We start from the raw sequence: 20,553 nt of genomic DNA, 5'->3' as shown, positions 1-20,553 counted from the left end.
CAGAAACACAGTATGTCTTTAATAATTGATACAAGTCAAATCAAAGATCAAGTTTGTCTTATTCTCCTCTATGCTAAGAGTTGATACCCAAATTACATACAATATGTTAAAAAAATTAATGCAATAATACTACCTTCAGAACACTCAGGATGCTAAATGACTGTGTCCCTCCTCAAGGGAACTTAATTACTCATTAAGAGCATGGCATTTGCCAAAAATTCCATGAAACAAGCAATCATTATTTCTCCAGGGGCTTAAAATGCCCTGAACCCAAACAAAAGAAAAGGTATAAACAATAATTAAAGTATAGAAATTAGAATCTTAGAAATTTTCTAGGTACATTTTGGTAAATTCAATTACTCTTCATCATGTCTTGCTATGAAGAATTAAGTTACAATTGTTATTGTAAGTACCTACCCCATCTTTACTAACTACTGCCATTTCAATGCCAAATGTGAGGAAGACGACTCAAGATTTCCATGGAACCACAAGCCCCATTCAGCTTAAGACATATCAGACCACAGAGGACTCATTGAGAAATCAAAGTCAGTGCTAAATCAAGAAACAAAAGTAAAGAACCATTTTATAAAACACTTTTAAATAGCATAAAGGGAAAAGTCATGAAACTACCCATATATAATGTCTGAGTAGAATTTCAGTTCATGGTGGGCTTCTGAAAACCTAAGTAAATTTTTATATAGACTTGAAAGAATTTTCTTTGGTAAGCCTATATTCTACGTTAAACCCTGTAGATATCATAACACTGAAAAAAAGAAAGAAGTCCACACCTCACACTGTCTAAAAAAAAGAAAATCCCACTGAACACTTTTTTGGATATGAGTATGTCTATTATTATTCTCTTAAATTTCTATTTTCCATTTCCACAAAATACATAAGATAAAAACGACAGTTCTCTCATAAACTAAATAGCAGAAATATCTGACAAAGAATTTATTATTCATTCAATAATTAAATAAATCATTATTGATCATATACTTTAAGCAACAGACACTGATTGAAAACGCCATTCCTTAGGCAAGATCAAACAACTGTTATTCAATGGGCTAAGTGCTATAACATTAGTATATCTACAGATTCAATGCAATCCCTATCAAATTACCAATGGTATTTTTCACAGAACTTGAACAAAATATTTTAAAGTCTGTTTGGAAGCCCAAAAGACCCAGAATAGCCAAAGACATCCTGAAAAAGAAAAGTGGAGCTGGAGGAATCAGACTCCCGGACTTCAGAGTATACTACAAAGCAATAATCATCAAAACAGTATGGTACTGGCACAAAGGCAGACATATAGATCAGTGGAACAGGATAGAAAGCCCAGAATTAAACCCACGGACCTACAGCCAACTCATCTATGACAAAGGAGGCAAGGATATACAATGGAGAAAGAACAGCTTGTTCAGTCATTGGTGCTGGGAGAATTGGACAGCCACATGCAAAAGGATGAAATTAGAACACTCCCTAACACCATACACAAAAATAAACTCCAAATGGATCAAAGACCTAGATATAAGACTAGACACTATAAAACTCTTAGAGGAAAACATAGGCCAAACACTCTCCGACAAAAATGACAGCAACATCTTCTCTGATCTACCTCTTAGAGTATTGACAATAAAAACAAAAATAAACAAATGGGACTTAATCAAACTTCAAAGTTTCCGCACAGCAATGGAAACCCTAAACAACACGAAAGGACAACCTACAGAATGGGAGAAAATACTTGCAAATGAATCAACTGACAAGGGATTAAATCTTCAAAATATATAAATACCTCCTACTGCTCAATACCAAAAAAACAAAGAATCCCATCAAAAAATGGGCAGAAGATCTAAACAGACAGTTCTCCAAAGAAGACATACAGATGGCCAAAAAACACATGAAAAGATGTTCAACATCACTCATCATTAGAGAAATGCAAATCAAAACCACTATGAGGTACCACCTTACAACAGCCAGAAGGGCCATCATTAAAAAGTCTACAAACAATAAGTGCTGGAGAGGGTGTGGAGAAAAGGGAACTCTATTACACTACTGGTGGGATTATAAATTGGTGCAACCACTGTGGAAAACAGTATGGAGAGTCCTCAGAAAACTAAAAATAGAACTCCCATTTGACCCAGCAATTCCACGCCTGAGCATCTATCCAGAGAAAACCATGATTTGCAAAGACACATGTTCTCCAATGTTCATTACAGCACTATTTGCAATAGCCAAAACATGGAAACAGCCTAAATGCCCATCGACAGAGGAGTGGATCAAGAAGATGTGGTACATACACGCAGTGGAATATTACTCAGCCATTAAAAAGAATTAAATACCAGCATTTTTAGCAACACGGATGGACCTAGAAATTATCATGCTAAGTGAAGTCAGCCATACAATGAGACACCAACATCAAATGCTTTCACTGACATGTGGAATCTGGAAAAAGGACAGACTGGACTTCTTTGCAGAACAGATGCTGACTCACAGACATTGAAAAATTTATGGTCTCCAGAGGCGACAGTTTGGGGGATGGGAGGATATGCTTGGGTTATGGAATGGAAATCCTGTGAAACTGGATTGTTATGATCATTATACAACTACAGATGTGAAAAAATAAATAAATAAAAATAAATCTCAAAATAATTAACATTAGTATTTACTCAGGGCAAATGCACAAAAAGAAAGTTAACTACCAGGGAAAGTTGGGGAAAGCATTAGAGGAAACAATAATTTCATCTTGAAGGATTCAAAGCAGTTTAGATATCATGAATAGAATGTGCAAAAAAAAAGAGGCAGGAAATGGACTACAAAGATAAGAAGAGACCTGAGTGCCTAAGGCTTTGTACACTTTGCAAAGAACTTTATCTTCTGGGCAATAAGAACCCATGAAGATTTGGAGTGTTTATGCAACAAATAGCATCAGAAAATTTGTGTTAAGAAAAATAATACTAGACTCAGCATGAAAAATAGGTTAGAAAGAGTAAAACTAGCAGCACAAAGACTGGGTAGGCCAATGTAAAGTGAAAATGATCAAGATATAACTAAGGCAAAAGATGGACAGTTGGGAGCAGATACTTGAGTTCCAAGGTACAATCAACAGAACTTGGTAACTAAGGGGGTGGGGCAGAGAGGAGTCTACAAAAACTCTAGGATTTCCAAAATAAGGACTACATGAATAGTGGTGACATTAATTAAAATAGAGAACTCAAGAAATGGAGTATGTCAGGAGGAGAAGAGATAGCAAAAAAATTCAATTTTATTTGTGTTGGCTTTGATTTCAACCTTGGGCATCCAGGAAATATGGGTTTGGAACTCAGAGTAAATGTGCGGACTCAAAGATTTGGGAGCCAACACAGAAACAGGAAGTGAAATGAAATTATGTGCATAATGAGTGATAAGCCAAGGTAAACTGAGAAGACTAGAAAACCAGGAGAAAAAATGATCAGTGTTTTAGGGGCACGGAACAACAATGTTTTAACGCAAAGTGTCTGGAACTGTCTGCTGCAAAGTAATATGGGAATGGGAGCATGTGGAGAATTCACAGGGTAGACTAATCAAAACTCTATTTAGAGGAGGAGCTGAGAAGCCTCCTTGGAGGGTGGAGAATGGGTGGAATATGCTCATCCTTAAGAAAGAGACTAGAGTCACAGAAATTTGAAAAAGAAAAATGGACTGATAAATTTCAATATGGATCCCAAGACATTCCAGTGGAGAAAGAATAGTCTTTTCAATAAATAATGACAGAACAACTGGATTTTTACATGCCAAAAATATGAAGGTGAATTCATTCCTCACAGCACACACAAAAAGTACCCAAAAGGTATTACAGACCTAAATGTAAGAACTAAAACTATAAAACTCTCTGGAGTTCCTGTCATGGCACAGCAGAAACAAATCTGACTAGGAACCATGAGGTTGCAGGTTCAATCCCTGGCCTTCTTCAGTGGGTTCAGGAGCCAGCGTTGCCATGAGCTGTGGTGTAGGTCACAGACATGGCTCAGATCTGGCATTGCTGTGGCTGAGGTGTAGGCCGGCAGCTGTAGCTCTGATTAGATCCCAAGCCTCGGAACCTCCATATGCTGCGAGTGCAGCCCTAAAAAGAATGAAAGAAGAAAAAAAACTATAAAACTCCTAGAAGAAAATCTGTGATATTAGGTTAGGCAAAGCCTTCTGGGATATGACACCAAAAGCACAACCAACCAAAGAAAAATATATGTAAGATGAGCTTTATTAAAAAATTTTAAACTTCTGTACTCCTGAGAGGATACCATCAAGAACAGAGACAGGAAAAAATAACTGCAAACCATGTATCTGATAAGAGATGAGATTTGTATTTAGAATTTATAAAGAACTTGCATAACTCAATAATGAAAAGACAACCTAAGACAACCTAAGAAGTTGACAAAGGTTCTAAAAAGGTATTTCTTAAAAAAAGAAAAAGAAAGAAAGAAAAAGATACAGAAATGTCCAAAAAAGACATGAAAAGATGCTCAACATCATTAGGTATCAGTGAAAGGCAAATCAAAACCACAGTAAGATACCACTGCATATCTGCTGTGATGACTAATAAAAAGATAGACAATAACAAGGATAGGAAAAAAGTAAAACCTTTATATATTGCTAGAAGGAACGAAAAAATCAATCATCCACTTTGCAAAACCATCTGGCAGTTGCTCAAAATGTTAAACACAGAGCTACCATATGACTCAGCAATTCCACTCCTAGGCATACTATCATGGGGATTTCAAACATATGTGCACACAAAAACTTCAACACAAATGTTCATAGCAACATTATTCCTAATAACAAAAAAAAAGAAAATAAACAAAATGTTCATCAATATATGAATGGATAAATGACATGTGGTACATCCACACAATGAAATACTATTCAGCAATAAATAAGAATGAAATACAAGCACATGCTACAACACAGATAAACCTTGAAAACATTATCCTAAGTGAAAAAAACAGTCAAAAAAGGAACACATATGATTCCATTTATATGAAATGTCCACAATAGGCAAATCTTGCTTAAGTTTGGGAGTTGAGGAGAAATGGGCATTGATGGATAACAGGTACAGAATTTCATTGTGTTGCTGAAATGATCTAAAATCTATTGGGGTACTGATTCTACAAGTCTGTGAATATACTAAAAACCACCAGATAATACATTTTAAACAGCTGAGACATGGTATGTGAATTATAATTCAATAAAGCTGAATTACAATAATTACAATTTGGGACTGTTCCCAAATTCAGTCTCCAAAAATTCAAAAATATTTGAAAGTCTAAATAATTAAATAACACTGATGTCAGCAACTTACATGGGGATCATAAAAAACAACAAGTTTCTCTGGCAATAATAGTTACCAGCATCGAGTTACCACAATGCCAATAACCTTGGATATTGAGAAAGAGCAGGCTAAAGTGGTATCCTCTTTGACAGGCAGTAAGGGTGTTTATATCCTCCTCCAGCATCTATGACATAACTGCCTGTTTTTGAGCTGTAGCATGAAAAGAGAAAAATGGCAGATACCACAGGTAATAAAGAACTGTTCTATGAAACACACAAGCAAACACTGCTCCCAGTATGATTTTGATGGAATTTTAGATGTTCTTGAGTTCCATAAGAGTGGCAGAAATACCAACTTATGAATGTAACTTAGACATTATTCTAACTCCCACATGTATATATATGCTCCCAAGCCAAGCAAACCCTAACCCTAACCCTAACCCTAACCCTCAACAAGTATAACACAGGTTATAGAGAGGGCAAGTGGAACAAGAATGAGAAGAGACACTTAAGGTTTAGACATTAAGAATTTGGAGTTTCCACGGTGGCTCAGTGGGTTAAGAACCCAAAACTGTCTCTCTGAGGATGAAGGTTTGATCCTTGGCCTCACTGAGTGAGTTAAGGATCCAATATTGCCTCAAGATGTGGCCTAGCTCACAGATGTGGCTCAGATCCTGCGTTGCTGTGGCTGGCAGCTGGAGCTCTAATTCAGCCCCTGGTCTGGGAACTTCCGTATACCGCAGGTACAGCTGTTTAAAAAAAAAAAGAAAAGAAAAGAAAGAAATTAAGAATTCATCATTAACCATAGCAAGGGTATTTTTAAAGACATGGTGAAGACAGCCACCAATTCTGCAGAATGAATATGGGATAAGCTTTTAGGAATAACAGTTACAGATTGGTTTTCTCAAAAAGTTTGACGGCACCTCACTGTCCATCGTTCAATCATCCTATTTTGACTTCATTTTCTTACGACCTTTCCACATGGGGGATGCCAAATGGGTTCATTCAGAAAATGTTCACGTTATAACCTGAAATTTCAACATTTATTCTAATCCCTTTAAAATACTGACCCACAGTTACAGGCATCTAAATTAATAGGCTAAATAATCAAAAGGAATAAAGATAATTACATATTTTTGAGATACTGGATTAAATACTGCATATTTATAAATTCTGCTGCACTTTTACTGTATCTTCAGTCCTATACTTAAGTGTGAAACATTCATCTATCCCTTCTCCATCTAAGAGCTTTCATTCTTTCTTAGCTTGTATTTTTCCTTCTCAGCATTCCTTTCTTCTAAATTCTCTCCCAATGGCAAGCATGGAATATAGTTGCCTTGATCAAGTCAAAAGAATATCAGGATAGAAGATTGCTTTATTTGGTTTTATCCAAATCCAAGCTGTTATTCCAAAGAAAAGGACCCCTCAGCTTGAAAAACTTCTAAAGAGCTCTCTTCAGTATTATTCATATTTATCACAACTTCACCATTAGAGACAATGTTCTAGTCAGATATTGATTTCCCACGATGTATTTGACAAAGTTCCCATACCAAATGATACATCTGAATTAATTTTGACTGAAGGATGGTGGGAAGGAATGATTTGCTACGACAGGAAACTGGCTTAGAGACAAGTTAACAAGAAGATAACAGGTTACCTTTCTTGCCTTTGCTAAAGACCTATTTCTTTGGACAGAAAAAAAAGTATAAACAATATGGTTTGCAAAAACAAATCCTGAAATTGTTCTTATTTTATAAATAATCTCAAGAGTATACACAAAAGAATCTCTAAGATTGCAGATGACACTGAGCTACTCTGAAACCAAGAAGAATTAAGAAGCCAAATCATCACATGCTATCACTTACATGTGGAATCTAAAAAAAAAAGATACAATGAACTTACTTGCAGAACAGAAACATACTCACAGACTCTGCAAAAACTTACAGTTACCAAAGGAGACAGGTTGAGGGGGGGCGGGGAAAAAAAAAACACAGTATGCACAAAGGAATCTCTAAGATTGCAGATGATACTGAGCTACTCTGAAACTTAGAGGTATTAAGAAGCCAAATCTAAACTATATCTAAAAGCACATTCTAAGATAAAATTTTAGTCCCAGCAAAGAACCTGAGAGCAAACTGAATATTTCTTTATAAAAAAGGGCATTATCCAGTTCCTGCTGTGGCACAGTGGGTTAAGGACACAGTATCATCTCTGCAATGGTGCATATTCAATCCCTGGCCCAGCACAGTGGGTTTAAGGATCTACAGTCGCCACAGCTGTGAGGCAGGTCACAGCTGCAGCTCGGATTTGATCCCTGGTCAGGTAACTTCCATATACCAAAGGTACAGCAAAAAAAAAAAAAAGATAAAAAAAGACATCAGAGTTCAAGATATAATCAAGGAGGAGCATTTGAAATAAAATAGAATGCATCATGCTCTTCTGTACAAAAACCCATTTAATACTGTACATTTCTACTGGTGCCATACTACAAGAAACAGCAACAGGGAGAAAATCCAACTAACAGTAACTTGTTGGGAGACATGTTTCTACAATCTTTTCTTAGACTCCTTGCTTCTATTTTCTATGCTGAAAACTCCATCTTGTCCTGCTTTACTTTACCCAATATTTCTGCTTGAAAAACAGTCACAATGCTGGTAAATGACTTAAGCTTAAGAACAAAGACCTAAAGGCATAAGTTACTCATAGGGTCAGCTGAATGAGGACATAATGTGTTGGTCTAGGAATGCCAGACCAGTGCATATTTGCACACTGTTTGCACAGCATGATATGTCCTGTTAAAATAAGAGAAAGAGGAACCTCATGGCCCCAAGTGGTTTATGAGCAGTCGTTAGCAGAATATGCATCAGCAAGGAGGAAGAGGTGCAAACTTAGGCATGCTGGGTTGCTGCAGATAGGCATGCCATTTGCGGAAGCACAATAATGATTCTCTAGATGCTATGCATAGACAGCTAAGGCCAAGCTTCCTCAGACGCTAATGACTGTTAAATGCCTAAAGGTCAGAATAAAAGCTTAATCATCTACCAGCTATGTGACTTTTAAAATAATAAAAGAACTTTTAAAATAATTAAAAAAGAACTATATCCCACACCTATAGCCCCCTCCTCACTTGATACAATCCTAAGGAGCACAATAAAAGCAGTGTGGTTTCTTGAGGCAGTGCTCTTGGTCCCTGAGACCTTGAGTTCCCTGGTTCCCAACTTTAATTAAGATAAATATCTCTGTGTCTTGTTTTATGTTAACTTTTTCTTAAGTTCCACAGCACCGTTCTTCAGCCCTCACCTGCTGAGCTGGTCTCGGCAGCAACTGAAATGATTGAAGATAGTAAGAGACTGATAAAAGACTCAGAAACTGAATTCCAGTCTGAAAAGATGAAATATGAGGAGTTTTGAGCTAAACATGTTCTCAGAATGAAAGAAGTTACCTGGCAAGAGGAAGGGATATAACTCAACTGCATCTTGAAGAGAGCATTACCATACTGTGCTGAAATGAAAGCATTTCTTTCTGACACTGTCAGGGACACATTTTAGGTAAGTACAGAGCTGACTTTCCCATGACTCTTAACTTTTGTAACTAATCCACCATGATTTCTACCTTCTCGAATTTATCATCATAATTCTCAACACCACTCATTTGTTCTCAGTATACAATGCCTTGCTAGCATTTTATTTCTAAATGTTGTCTCCCTAAATGTAACAGCAGTCTCTTAAATCAGAGGATTCCATGTTTACTTTATTGCCCACATATCAATAAGTATAATACCTTACCAACTTGTTAATATTACAAACAAGCATAGTGAGGTTGAATGAGATTATGTTGAACACTAGAACTAAGAAATGTTCCTTTGACATAGAAATAAGTAACCTGGGAATGAGTAAGAGAAAAATTCACTTGGTAAGTAGTAAATATTACAGGAGTTGATAAAGATAAAAATATAGTAAATTTCATGGAGTTCCCGCCATGTTGCAGTGGGTTAAGAATCCAACTATAGCAGCTTCGGTCACTGCAGAGGTGCAGGTTCAATCCCTGGCCCAGCACAGTGAGGTAAAGGATCTGTGGCTTGGGTTCAGTCCCTAGCCTAGGAATTTCCTTATGTCACAGATGTGGCCTTAAAAAATTACATATATATATAATGTAAGAAAAGTTTAAATCAATTAATAATGTTTACAATATACCTCTGTTCTTTAAAAAATAATGAAAAACTCAGTGTCACACTAAGTGACACAGACTAATGGTCCAACCCTATTTGATATATATAAAAAAAGTTAAAACTAATGAATAAATGTCCTGAGACAAAAGCATAATCACAAATGAAGTAGTCTGTCACTGTTCCCTATCTATGTCCCTCATCTTTGGTGACTCAAATAGTTGTCAGTGCCTTGGCCAATTCTCAGCTATAGATGTCCCACTTTCATAAGCTGAACCTCTGTGTCTCTCCTTTTTTTCCCAAACTTCTTGTTCTTGAACTAGTCCAATGAATAATTCTAAGTAAATGCAGCAAATATCTATTCCCATGGAGACAGTGAATAATTCAAATTAAATGTAGCAAATATTCATTCTCATTAAAAAATTACCTATTCCAAAGATGCTTGAGACCAAAATAATTGGCCTTAGTCTTTCATAAGGGTATAGTCTTTCTACAATTAGACGCAATAATGTGAACGGTCAGAATTTTCATTTCTGCAATAGAAGGAGAAGAGCACTTCTATTTTTTGTGTGGGCAAATAGCACATTTTCTATATACCTATGCCCATATTTACAAAAAACCTAAATAATCAATCAAAATGATAAAACTTTAACAAAAAAAAATAGTTTATCTCTTTCTTTTACCTTCACTCCATTATTTAATTTTCCCTCATTTTGGTCCCCAGGACATTAGAAATTAATATCACCTCTTCCCCCCAAATACCACTGTCCTGCTTCCAAGGATTGTATAAGTTTTTGGTTGCTTTAACTTACAACTAAATTCATAATAAGCTGGAGAAGATCATATTTCAATTAGGATTCAGAGCATCAAAAACAAAGGATTAATGGGCATTAGTATTGCAAATCAATGCCTTACACATGCATGACCAAAAAACCCACTGAAGAAAACAAAAATATACCTCCCCAGAAATACTGACTCACTACCCTAAGAAAATATAAGCAGTGGTAAGAAATAAGATTTCAAATATAAATACTTATTTGTATCCTTTCCCTCGCCTCAAAATAATTTGCAGAGAACAAAATAATCAACCAAACAAAACAGACTAAAAAGGAACTTTGAAATAGCTAGCTCTATCTTAGAGTACTCAATGAGAAGCAATAAAATTAAAATGAATTTGGATGCTTTCATAGATTTGACAGTTAGTCTGGGCAAGGGAATGGGAGTTATTATAAAAGTACTTTTTCTACGAACTCAACATTTTGGAGCAAGCTTGGTGGCCAAGTCTGGCGACATGACATTAGTATCATAAAATAGTAGAGTACTTGGAAAGCAGTATGTTACACTGGAGATCACTACATTGGTTTGGCAGACTTCAATACTTTTATTAGGAAATATTTCCATTACAACAGCAAATAGGATATTAAAGAGATCATATCCACTTTTAGGATGTTTATAATTAATATGTTGCATGACATTTCCTGTGACAGGGAATTCTAAACTATGTCTCTGTATGCAATGCGTATACACAGATATGTGAAATAAAGCACATAAAGTATATTTCTGTTCACCAAGTGCCCATCGGTATGCATAGCACCAGCTCTATAGAAGTGTGAAAGGACAGCAGTGTGAAAGGACAAAGCCAAAAGCTCATTAAGCCTAAAGGTGGTGATGATCACATCAATTCTTCACATTCACTCACTAAATTTCTCCCAGAAGGATGCATGGAAGGGGGATTGCAGAAGAGGGAGAGAGAAGGAAAGAAGAGGGGAGCAAGAGGGAGAAAGAGAGAGGGCGAAGGGAGGAGGAAAGAAGAGAGGAGGCATGAAAATATTGAGGATGTTATGCAATCAATCGATTTTTGCAGGTCACATTGAAAAATATATATATATACATATACACACAAAAGATATTTATGTTTGTGTTTATGGAGAAGGAGAGACCAAGAGAAAATGCACAAAAGAGACCCATCTCAACAACTGTATATAAAACATTAATTTTCACATATATACACCTAAGTCCTGGAAAACTAGGGAAAGTAACTCATATAGCCTATATTTGGGGGTCACCAATAAGTATACCAGTTGACATGTTATGCGGAATAAAAATGACCTTATAAATCTAATTTGCAACATGTAAAAGTCCTAATATTGTTTAACTGATTTATCTGATACTGGCCACTATAACGAAAACACTGTCTGTATAGGACAAAGGTTTACCATGGAGTAAACTAGATATTTAAAATGCCTACTTGAGGACTCTCTAGCATATTAGCTTTCCTAGTTTCAGAGATTACCATGTAGGTTATACTTAAACAGAGGCTTAGCTTCTCAGTACATATACCTTTCCTGCTAAAAAATGGAACCAGTACGCTAAATGTGTGACTCTGAATTTATTTCTATGGCAATAGGACATGTTACTTTAAGTAAAGTGAGGAGATATTATGATGAAGCAAAAACTGCATACCAAGGAAGAAAGTACAACCTAGATACAAATTTTCAGTAAGACAACTAGAATAAACAAAATACAGCCTGGGTTATTATCTCAGTATCTCCTCATCTGAAACACGCCAGCTAGACCTGCTCTGCTAAATGTTCCCAAATTCTTGACCCAGGGAAATTATGAGAGTGAAAAAAAATGCTTATTATTGGTCATAAGCCATCCATGTTAGGACTTCCCGTCATGGCTCAGTGGTTAACAAATCCGACTAGGAAACATGAGGTTGAGGGTTCGATCCCTGGCCTTGCTCAGTGGGTTAAGGATCTGGCGTTGCCATGAGCTGTGGTGTAGGTTGCAGACGCGGCTTAGATCTGGCATTGCTGTGGCTCTGCCACAGGCCAGCAGCAACAGCTCTGATTAGACCCCTAGCCTGGGAACCTCCATATGCCATGGGAGCGGCCCTAGAAAAGGCAAAAAGACACACACACACACACACACACACACACAAAAGCCATCCATTTTATGGCAATTTGTTACACAGTTATAATAACTAATACAAGTAAGTTTTACCCTTTCCATAATGATGATCCTAGTCTGAGTTAAGTGATTCAAATTTGTTTCCCCAATATCTAATATTTATATCTATTCTGTCATTTATCATCCTTTACTGAAAATGTTTACTTATCTGCCCCCTCTGTGGACTGCAGGTACCTTTGCAGGTAGGCACAGGGTTTCCCCAGAGCAAAGCATTTCAGGTGCACAATAAATGCTTTATTAATGTTTTTGTTATCTACAAGATGACCCTGCTGGATAGAGTATGGAAAAGTAATGAGGAGTTCTCACCATGGCTCAGTGGAAAGGAATCTGACTAGTATCCATAAGGACTTAGGTTCGATCCCTGGCCTAGCTCAGTGGGTTAAGAATTCAGCATTGCCCAGGGCTGTGGTACAGGTCACAGACACAGCTCGGATCTTGTGTTGCTATCGCTGTGACGTAGGCCAGTGGCTACAGCTACGATTCAACCCCTAGCCTGAGAACCTCCATATGCCACTGGTGCGGCCCTATAAAGACAAAAAAAAAAAAAAAGCAGGGGGAGTGGATAAAAAGAAAAGAGTAATGAATGATGCATAGTACCAAATCAGCAATAGAATACCAGAGATGACATAAATGTTGATGAAACAGCAGGGACAAGTAAAACCAATACTTCAGGTTGGTCACAAATTTCAGTAACAGTCTCACTACAGTAGTGATCTTCAGAGAGCAGTTACTGATGCTAATCTGAAGACAAATTCAATTTGAACTCAGTGGACAAGTGCCTAGCACTTTAAAATGAGTTCAAAGTAAAGGTTAATTGAATGAACCTTAATGAATAAATGAAACAAGTTGATCTCAGAAGGATTTTTAGGCCCATTTCAGACGCAACATCTGTAGAATCACATTATTCTAAAATGAAGTACATTACACAGAATGGCAGCATTTTGTATGAAATGCGTTTATTAAAAATAATAATTATTCAGAAGGGCAACTGCTTATTATAGTGACAACTGCCTATTGTAGTAGCAGTATCAGTAAGCATCTATTGAAACACCACAGCTCTAAAACCAAGCATAGTACCTGATGCAGAGTAGGTGCACAGTAAAGATTTGTGGAATAACTCAAAGAACCTGAGAATGTTTTCAGTTTTCTTCACTAAGCTCCTTCTACATGACTGGAATTAAATTATATACAGGATTTCAGAAAAACTGCCAGGCTAACTCCATGAGCAGTATAGTGTCTGGACTGGGCCTCAGGATTACCATTTATACAATTATGATCACAGTCCTATCTGAACACTCAATCTAATATCAACCTAGTATCATCCTATCAACCAAATATCATCCTATTATCACATCTTGATTTGAGAATCTAAGAGATATATGATTTGCAATAGGTAAAAACAGATATTAAACCTCTCAGAAATGACCCTCTATCCAAAGGGCTACATGAAACCCTCAGGCATTTCTACATCTGACTCTGTGCATCCAGACTATATGTGTCTGATGTTGTGAAGACCACTGACACTTCAGCGTCATCTCCTGGCATATCTCCAAGAATCAGACACATCCAAAGCAGGACATCCATAAAAGAAATTATTTCAAAAGACAGTTTCGGAGTTCCCGTCGTGGCGCAGTGGTTAACGAATCCGACTAGGAACCATGAGGTTGCGGGTTCAGTCCCTGCCCTTGCTCAGTGGGTTAACGATCCGGCGTTGCCGTGAGCTGTGGTGTAGGTTGCAGATGCGGCTCGGATTCCGCGTTGCTGTGGCTCTGGCGTAGGCCAGTGGCTATAGCTCCGATTCAACCCCTAGCCTGGGAACCTCCATATGCCGCGGGAGCGGCCCAAGAAATAGCAACAACAACAACAACAACAAAAAGACAAATGACAAAAAAAAAAAAAAAAAAAAAGACAGTTTCATTCATTTAACTACCTCTGAATCCCTTGTTGGTGATTCAAACAGATAAATCATCATATAAGTGATTCTTTTTTATTTTAATTGCCAGGCTGCTAAAGTGTCTTCTTCATGTCTCTCTCTGGTACCTAGTCTCTCCAGCACTCAAAAAATCTGTACAAAACTGAATGCTTTTCTACCATCCAAAATTGCTGCAATGTTGAGAACCATTATATTGAACATGCACACTCAGGTCCCAAATCCATGATAATACTGTACCAAATTCTCATTCAATGTAATGTTCTCAAAATTCCCCCTGAGTATTGTATAAAATGAGAATCTAGTCTAGTCCTGGTTCAGACATAAGGATACCAAAGCATGTTATAACTGAGGTTAAGTGATCTGTTAAAGACTACCCAACAAATCAACAAATTAGTTTCACATCACCTATCTCTAAAATCCAGTTTTTTTTTCAAAGTACAATTATCTGGGATTTGTTGTATCAGCACTAAAATGATACAATGTGCTCACTGGCCAATGATTTATTCTTATACATTCTTACTAAAAGAGTAACCATACATACCATCTTCCAAGACCAAACCAGGAAGAAATGGAAAGTGGGAACAGACCAATCACAAGTACTGAAATTAAAACTGTGATTAAAAAACTTCCAAAAAACAAAAGTCCAAGGCCAGATGGATTCATGGGCAAATTATATCAGACTATTTAGAGAAGAGTTAACACCTATTCTCCTGAAACTCTTGCAAAAAATTGCAAAGGAAGGAAAATTCCCAAGTTCATCCTATGAGGCCACCATCACCCTGATACCAAAACCAGACAAAGTTACCACAAAAACAATAATTACAGGCCAATATCACTGATGAACATAGATGCAAAAATTCTAATGAAATACTACTAAACTGAACCCAAAAATACATCAAAAGAATCATTCTCCATGATCAAGTGGGATTTATCCCAAGAATGCAAGGATTTTTCAATATCCACAAATCAATCAGTGATGGGCCACATTAACATTAAAGAATAAAAACCATATGATCATCTCAATTGGTACATAAAAAGTTGTTAACAAAATTCAACACCAATTTTTGATAAGAATTCTACAGAAAGTGGGCACAGAGGGAACTTACCTCAACATAATAAGGGCTCTATATGACAACACAGCTAACATTATTTTCAATGGTGAAAAACTGAAAGCATCCTACTTTTATGATTTCCTTTACCAGTGAGCTTTCCCATTTATAATTTCCTTGTCTCTAGTTGTGGCCTTTTCTTTTCCTCCTAGAGAAGTTACTTTACTACTTGTAAAGCAGGTTTGGTAATACTAAATTCTATTAGCTTTTGCCTATCTAAAAAGTTTTTGATTTCTTCATCAAACCTGAATGATAGTCCTTCTGGGTAAAGGATTCTTGGTTCTAGGTTCTTCCCCTTCTTCACCTTAAATGTATCTTTCCACTCCCTTCTGACTTGCAGAGTTTCTGCTGAAAAATCAGCTTATATCCTTATGGGGGTTCCCTTGTGTGTTATTTGTTTCCTATAATATTTGGTCATCTCAATAGATAGAGGAAAAGGTTTTGACAAAATTCAATACCTATTTCTTATAAAATCTCTCCAAAAAGTGGATAGAACCTATCTCAATAATAAAGACATATACAACAAACCCACAGCTAACATCATTCTCAACAATGAAAAGCTGGAAGCATTTCCTCTAAGATCAGGAATAAGACAAGCATTTTCCACTTTCACAACTTTTATTCAACAAAGTTTTGGAAGTCCTAGCACAGCAATCAGAAAAGAAAAAGAAATAAAAGGAATTCAAACTGGTAAAGAAAAAGTAAAACTGTCAACTGTGCGCAGGTGACATAATACTATATATATAAATCCTGAAGATGCTATCAGAATTCTACTAGTGCCCATCAATGAATTCTGTAAAGTTTCAGGATACAAAATTAATACACAGAAATCTCTTGCATTCCTATAAACTAACCATGAAAGATCAGAAAGAGAAATTAAGAATACAATCCTATTTAGCATTGCACCAAAAATAATAAAATATCTAGACATAAACCTTCCTAAAGAGACAAAAGAGCTGTACTCTGGAGTTCCCATTGTGGCTCAGTGGGTTAAGAACCTGACAGTTTCTGTGAAGATGTGGGTTCAATCCCTGGCCTTGGTGGGTGGGGTGAGAATCTGGTGTTGTCGCAAGCTGCAAGTGTAGGTTATAGATGCAGCTCAGATCCAGCATTACCATGTCTGTGGCAGAAACCTTTGGCTACAGCTCCAATTCAACCCCTGGCCTGGGAACTTCCCATATGCTACAAGTGCGGCCCTAAAAAGGGGGGAGAAAAGACCTTTACTTTGAAAGCTATAGGATGCTGATGAAAGAAATCAAAGATGATACAAACAGATGGAAATATATACCATACTACTGGGTTGGAAGAATTAGTATTGTCAAAATGACTACACTAACCAAGGCCATCTGCAGATTCAAATTACCAATGGCATTCTTCACAGAACTAGAATAAAAAAAGTTTATGTCTATCGAAACACAAAAGACGCCAAATAGCCATAGTAATCTTGATAAAGAAAAACAGAGCTAGGGGAATCAGGCTTCCTGACTTCAGACTATATTACACAGCTACAGTAATCAAAACAGTATGGTACTGGCACAAAAACAGAAATATAGAACAGTAGAATAGAATATAAAGCCCAAAGAAAAACCCATACACCTCCACTCAACTCATATATGACAAAGGAGGCAAAAATATACAATGGAAAAAAGACGGTCTCTTCAATGAATGGTGCTGGGAAAAGTGGACAGCAATATGTAAAACAATGAAATTAGAATATTCTCTAATACAACCCACAAAAATAACTCAAAAGTGGATTAAAGACCTAAACATAAGTTGGGTACCAAAAAACTCCTAGAGGAAAATACAGACAGAATATTCTTTGACATTAATCACAGTAGTATCTTTTTTTGATCCACCTCCTAGAGTAATGAAAATAAAAAAAGAAATGGGACTTAAATTAAACTAAAAACTCCTGCATAGCAAAGGAAACCACAAAATAAAACGACAACCCACAGTAGGAGAAAACCTTTGCAAATGAAGCAACATACAAGGATTAATCTCTAAAACACACAAATGTCTCAAGTAGCTTTACATCAAAAAACCAAACAACCCAATCAAAAAATGGGCAGAAGATCTAAACTGACAAGAAATGCTAGAGAGGATGTGGAGAAAAGTGAACCCTCCTACCTTCTTGGTGGGAATGTAAAATGATGCAACAACTGCAGAGTACAGAATTGTAGTCCATCAATATGATTCAGCAATCCCACTCCTGGGCATATATCCAGAGAAAGCTCTAATTTGAAAAAGATACATGCGCCCCAATGTTCACTGCAGTATTATTTACAATAGTCAAGACATAAAAGCAACCTAAATGTCCACTGACAGAGGAATGAATAAAGAAGATGTCGTACATATATATAATGGAATATTACTCGACATAAAAAAGAACTAAATAATGCCATTTGTGAACATGGATGGACCTAGAGATCATCATGCTAAAAGAAGTCAGACATAGAAAGACAAATATCATATGATATCACTTATATGAAGAATCTAATAAAAATGATACAGGAGAACTTATTTATAAAACAGAAACAAACTTAAAGACTTCAGAAGCAAACATTTGGTTACCATAGGGGAAAATATAGGGGTTAGGGTTAAATTGGAAGGATGGGTATAACATACACACACTACTGTATATACAACAGATAATTAACAAGGACCTATTATACAGCACAGGGGAATCTACTAAAAGTCTGGAACAACCTATACGGGAAAGAAGAAAGAATATCTGTATATGTATAACAGAATCATTTTGCTATATACCTGAAACCAATACAATATTGTATAAGTCAACTATACTCCAATTAACATTTTAAAAAAATAAAAATAAAAAACAAAATGCCTGAAAAAAAGTTAATATCTAAAAAAAAGAATAAGCACACACAATCTCACCTCTTGCAAAAACAAATTTAAAAGCAACTTCAGCAAAAAGGCAACAGAATTAGTCTAAACCTACTACTGACCAAATAAAGCCAAAATTGAAAAGAACATGTACAACAGAAAAATGAAGTTTAACATGAAACTGGATCTAAGTGGACCTGCTTCCTTCCATCCAGAGTGAGGTACTATATTTGAGTCTATTATACCTGTAAATAATGGCTGTTTAGTCCTCTCAGTTGCCTTGATATACAGCTGATGGATTTAATTTGAAATCACTAGCAGTATAAACTAGAGCCATTTTTTTAGACACATGAAGTTTTATGTTTTCTTATTTCTTATTTTTAAGAAAGAATTTTCTACTCAATCTTTATAATTTCCCCCAATAATGACTTTCAGCATTAATTTGAAAATGCAAAGTTGTTACTTATCTGGATGAGTAACACTACTAGACTTTAGCTGCAATTTCAAAACATATTCTCTAACAAAGAGAATAACAAAGCCAACTAGTTACAAAGATCTGGATTATCTGGTAAAATTTATTTCCAAAAGAACAGATTGCAACTCTGAACATTTTAGATTTAAAAAAAAAAAAAAAAGGCATTCTGGCCATCTCTGAAATTTGAGCTTTCAAATCAACTTACTCAAAACAAACTAGTTCATGTACTTCATCAAAATGCCCAATTTGCAACAATAGGCAAGAAAACCTTAGAATAAGACAAATACAATTTCTAAGCAGGGCAATTTCTTGAATTTTCCTACAGGCTCACATTCGATCAACAACTAACATTAATCAACTATAAAAAATAGGGAGCATACTGGAGTTCCCGTCGTGGCTCAGTGGTTAACAAATCCAACTAGGAGCCATGAGGTTGCGGGTTCAATCCCTGGCCTTGCTCAGTGTGTTAACGATCCGGTGTTGCTGTGAGCAGTGGTATAGGTCGCAGACACGGCTTGGATCCCGAGTTGCTGTGGCTCTGGCATAGGCTGGTGGCTATGGCTCTAATTTGACCCCTAGCCTGGGAACCTCCATATACCACAGGAGTGGCCCCAGAAAATGGCAAAAAAACAAAAAAAAATAGGGAGCATATATTCAAATATAAATGAATTTTAATGATCTGGATACTCTGTAACAGATGAAAGGAAGATGTATATACACACACCTGAGTTATAATTCTTATTGACAGTATATACAGCAAAAGCTTTTCTTGGATAGTTTTTGAGGGTTTAGTACAAATTCCAGTGAGAATATAAAAAGTACGTTAGTGCTTATTTTATTTACATCTATGATGCATCACATTAAATCAGCAATAGCTAGTGTGTTTGGTTCCCAAAAGTTCTTAAGTGTACATTTTTTTCAATGGTATAAACAAAATAGCAAAGTTGAAATGAAAAGACTAATAGAAAATGTGATGATATCTTGACAGATTATTGCAACCAATTCTTACAAAGCTAACTAAAGCATCCAGGAATTCAAGAGAAATGTATGGTTTTCAATTAAAATGGTTCAAGTCATTGAGTCTTTTTAAGCAGTCTACCCAAGCTACAGTGAGTTCATGAAACCTAAAATAAAGTTTTCCATCGAAGCACTTTTTTCAAAAAGAAATTTAAAAAAAAAAAATCACAACAAAATTTTAGGATATTTTTTCATCTAAAAACAAAGGCTCAATTTTTCATATTTGTATCAGCTAGCTTTTGCGTGCATACAAAATTACCCCAAAACTTAATGGCTTGAAGTAATATTTTTATCTCTCATGATTCTGTCGGTTGGCTGAGCGCATCTTCTGGTCTATACCAGCTTGGCTGGCACTGAATAATCTACAATGGCTCACTCACACATCAGAGGGTTGGCAGACCTGCTGGTCTAGGGGTACCAGAGCTAGGAGAGCTCGTCTCTATTCCATGTGGTATTTCATTATGAGACACAGCAGTCTCAGAAAACAGCAACACAGGGTAAGCTCCAACATGGAAGTGCTCCTCAAAACCCTGCTGAATCAAATTTTCCAGTGTTCTGTTAACCAAGTTAAGTCACATTATAAAACCTAGATTCAAGGGTAGAGAAAGTAAACTGAATATTTGATATACTTGTGATTTTTTTTTCAACTAACCACTGTATCTTCAACTTTAAATATCAATAGCCATGTTTAGGATTTGAGACATAAGAAATTACTCTTCTTGCAATATTAATATTG

The 20,553-nt window shown here is 36.3% G+C and overlaps 1 long non-coding RNA gene across 9 annotated transcripts in view; it reads right to left on the bottom strand.

The window, feature by feature from the left end:
• Positions 1-20,553, bottom strand: part of LOC102158494 (uncharacterized) — a 241,115-nt gene that overhangs the window by 150,156 nt on the left and 70,406 nt on the right. The window contains exons 2-3 of one of the 9 annotated variants that reach the window (XR_014813057.1): positions 9,894-9,999; positions 418-552 (exon numbers count right to left, since the gene is read on the bottom strand). The exons of the other annotated variants lie outside the window; for them this stretch is intronic. This is a non-coding gene — a long non-coding RNA (uncharacterized LOC102158494). The remainder of the gene's footprint in view (positions 1-417; positions 553-9,893; positions 10,000-20,553) is intronic. 9 annotated transcript variants of the gene reach the window in all.

This window comes from Sus scrofa, chromosome 8 (assembly GCF_054392235.1).
Source record: "Sus scrofa isolate SSC_HxYL_T2T_F1_AM1 chromosome 8, Sscrofa_HxYL_maternal_Yorkshire_Landrace_v2.0, whole genome shotgun sequence".
Taxonomy (NCBI): domain Eukaryota; kingdom Metazoa; phylum Chordata; class Mammalia; order Artiodactyla; family Suidae; genus Sus; species Sus scrofa.
Note: the sequence above shows the minus strand (reverse complement) of the source record. Positions and strands in the feature narration are given on the sequence as shown.